Here is a 4055-nt window from a genome sequence, read left to right as displayed (position 1 = left end):
TTGGCACCCTATCATATACTTTCTTTAAACTGACAAAAACATGGTGAAGCTCCTTCTGACTTTCTGTACTTCTCCATCAACACTCTCATAGCAAACATCGCATCTGTAGTTACTACAGCTAGATCAAGCTATCCTTGATCTTTAGAATCAGTACCAGTACACTTCTTCTCTCTTTGTCAGACATCCTTTCAGTCTCCAAAATTGTGGTAAACAATCTGGATAAAAAGTCCAGTGCCCTCTCGCCCAGACATCTCCATACCTCCACAAATATTGTCATGGTCCGCGGCCCGGCGTCTGAGGTGCTGATGGGATGCCCACTCCCGTGGGCGTGGCCGCTGACTCCACACCTGCATCCCATCCCAGGCGATCACCAGGTGGACCATTTAATCCTGCCCAGCCTGCTGCTCCACGCCAGTCCGTAATCGTCCTTCAGCGGTAACGCACACCTACGGGAAAGTCCTTAGGCAATCCTATCCGTGTGAACTAGTACTAACTCTGCCTTGTATACCCAGATCACTGCTCGGCGTGTTTTGAGTCACCAGCCTGTCCACCTGCCTGTCCAGAATTTGGATCACGATCAACCCCAGCCGCCTCGCCCTTTCTGGAGCTTCTCCCCACGGACCCTCACCCCTCCCTCCGGTTCCCTTGGCCCCGCTATCATCGTAAGACGCGTACACTACCTCCCCTCGTATGCTGCCGGTTTACCCGCACCCCAATAACCCTTTTTTCTTTTTCTGTTTCAGCCTCCCACGGTCCCGCTCTCGGCGTTTCCTGCGCGATTCTTCTCCCGGTCCCTCGGTTTCTCTGGTTCCATGCGTTTTCTCCCTTCTACTCTCCCGGGACACTCTCAGTTATAATAAAGTTTATTTTTTCTCTCGTACCGCTGTGTGTGTGTTCTGCTCCTGGGTCCAGCTTGTGTGTTGAACTTCGGTTCTTGACAAATATGGCATATGGACCAAACACCTTTCCTTCTTCTTTACATGTCGCTAATCCTATGTTGACTTTTGAAATATATACATTTATATTTAAAGTAAAACTAAGCTTTTTTTGTGCTCATTGGATGTGTGTACTCCTTGTGAATTCTTAAACTCTAAGCACCTTTCCTATTAGGTTATCAGGCAGACATCAGGCTCAGGATTACAGCCAGGATCTGTCTGCATTCCTCCCGCATCTTCATAATCCTCACAGTCTGAAAGAATAGCTTGTGAGCCTTCTTGTGGTTATGTGTGTTGTCACCTGTTCATACTTCTGTTGTGTCTTAACAGGGATGTTGACGCTTCCCATTATAGCTTCTTATTATCATCCTGTACCGTAGATGGGCTGCTACAGCACTCTGATACAAAAGTTGTCTTCGAGGGAGTTTGAGTGAAAACCAATCAAAGACAAGAATTGGCGTAATCCAATTCAGGAAAAATTTGAACTGCTATATTTGTGTAATTTGTATGTGGAGCAGCAGGTGAATCACTATCCAGTAATACACAAGAAAGAAAAATTAATGGAAATTGTAATATAATAACCATAAATGAATGCATCAGATTTGTTTTTCTCTTCTCTCTCATGGCAGATTTGTCCTTTATAACTCAAATATGACAAGACTTTTTGCCTATATCCATCTCCTATGTTTTCCACTGTTTACAGGAATCACTCAGATAGGCTTTGTAATGTTAAACGACTCAACAGCCCAATCAAACTGATGAAGGCTTCAAGATAGTGAGCACTGGACTTTACTAGATGTAAAATTATTATGATGATTTCAGTCTCACATCTAAAATATGACAAATCTTTGGTTCAAGTTAAAGTTTTGTGCAATCTAATGTTCTCATTTTTGGTTTTTGCCATGATCTTTGCAGGTTAACCTGAACAGAATGCTGCCTGTGTGATTACTCAACTTTAAGGGCAATGCCGCCAATACCCTAAAAATACCCCAAAATCTCAGTTTACAAGTCTCCGGCACTCATTTTATCAGACCACAGTCTTTTGCATCATGCACTTAGAATCTTTCAGTGCCTTTTTGTAAACTCCTGTCTTCTGCCATCTGGCCACTCTCCCACACAGTCCAGATTTGTGAAGTGCAGCACTGACTGTTGCCTCTCCAGAAAAATGTCTCGTTGCAGCCAAGCAGTGCTGTAGCCCGGTTGGGCAGGTCCTGGGATCCCTGTCACCTGCACGACTGGGGCTGGCCGTTGCATGTCCGGATATCCAGTTGTGGAAAAGAAGCTGAACTCTATTGACGTCCATATTTCTTACGTTCTCATCATCCATAGTATTTTTCATGCATTGGCGTATGAATTTACCAAAACAGTGACATGAATTTTCTGCGCGTGTGATTTGGTGGCTCGGTTTTGTTGTTTTTCACTGCAGTACTTCTGAATACTGCACTGAGTTAAACAGTAAGTTATTCCTGAGAAGCTCCTTGTCATGCTTTGTGTTTAACTGATGGTACGTGTCACAAAGTGTGCAGTGATGGACAGCAGAGATCCATCTGAGAGCTGCGGGGAGCTTAGTTCACATGCTTTTCTGATTTCTTGAGCTTTCTGACAGCATCATGAATATTTGCCCGTATCGACACCCTTCACCACTGCAACGTTTCTGAATGTTTCCTGAATCTCGTTAAATTTTCAAACACCACAGGGTGTGCAGCTTTTAGGCAAGCTCTAGTTATTTGTTTATTTATTTTTAACAGCAGCAGGCCAGCAATTAATAATTTTCCACCGTGAAAATCAGAGCAGCAGTTTATCCTCGAGGATTTGCCTTTGTACATCAAATCGTCATTTGAATCAACACATTTATCGATTCCCTAGTTTGAGGTCAAGCGCAAGGCTCAATACAAGGTAGTTATTGGAAGGAGGGATTAAAGGAGAATCGCAGCAAAGCCTAAAAAAACAGAAATAGAGTGCTAGTAAGATAAATGTTGCTCTGTTATGCTTCAGTCTGACTCTTGTAAATATATATATATATAATGTGTGTGTATATAGATCTATATATTATTATTACTGCTTTGACCTACATCTCAGTCTCCTGACCTTGAACTTGATGTCAAATATGACATGATATTTTAAATCTTTATACAGTACTTACACCACAATTTCAAAGGTGTAAGGCTTTTTATCAATTTTTGACCAATAAGTGATTACGTTGACCTTGGCTGCGGACTGTTAACATGAGCACACTCTACACCCCTACAAAGTTTTATCAAAACATTTTCAAGCTATTGTGTTTACAAAATTTAACCTCGTAACAATAACACTGTTACATGTGTTGGCAGGAACTTTTGTATGTGTAGTATGATGTATAATTTTTTTTTAGAAATTTTTATGGTAATATTTACAGACTTTGATATTTTTATGGGCATATTTTTAAGCATTTTAAGGTGTTTACATTCAAAGCAGCAACAGTAAAGATATGATAATAATGAGGATGGTGATGATAATGATTATTTTTAAATGAGCCATTATCTAGGATTAGTTACTCCTTTTTTGACAAGTCAAAAAGTTTCTATTAGTAATGGTTTAACAGTATAGAACTGCATGGAGCACTGCTGCTCTATAAATGCATTAAGGAAATGCTTCCAGTTTGCAACACTTCAATCCATCTGATAACGGTGTGCAAGCAGTTGTAAATGTTCATTTTAAACAGCAGGTACAACATCGGGTTTTTGCGGCATATCTTGCAGTTTTACAGGGGACTTTATTTATTTATTTGTTATCTTACCTTTGTCAGAGCTGGGTAATAAGAAAAAGGAAACAAATGACTTAATAGGCACTGGCCTAAAACTAGAATGCTCCTAAAATAAATGTCACTTTACTAAATTTGGGCCACTGAATTTTGGTAAAAAAACAAAACAAAAACAAAAAACATTTTAAGTGTGCAGAGCAATATGTGTGAAAACAGCATTTCTCATGGCCACCAGGGTGTTTAAAGAAAGAAAAACAAATGACGCTATTTCCTGTTGGCTCTTATCTGCAGCTCTCCTGCTGTGAAAGCACAAGTCATGTGCTCCAGTACGTCGCCATCGTCAATGGCAGTGGTACAGCATATGATGGCATGGCAGACCT

General features: G+C 41.0%; 1 long non-coding RNA gene across 1 annotated transcript; it reads left to right on the top strand.

Moving 5' to 3' along the window:
• The first annotated feature begins 282 nt into the window (after window positions 1-282).
• On the top strand, window positions 283-811 carry LOC143419720 (uncharacterized). Its single transcript, XR_013099733.1, has 3 exons — window positions 283-435; window positions 513-662; window positions 744-811. It is a non-coding gene; the product is annotated as an uncharacterized LOC143419720 (long non-coding RNA).
• Window positions 812-4055: the final 3244 nt, after the last annotated feature.

This window comes from Maylandia zebra, linkage group LG7, assembly GCF_041146795.1.
Source record: "Maylandia zebra isolate NMK-2024a linkage group LG7, Mzebra_GT3a, whole genome shotgun sequence".
In the NCBI taxonomy this organism is placed as follows: domain Eukaryota; kingdom Metazoa; phylum Chordata; class Actinopteri; order Cichliformes; family Cichlidae; genus Maylandia; species Maylandia zebra.
This window is presented reverse-complemented; position numbering and strand designations above follow the sequence as displayed.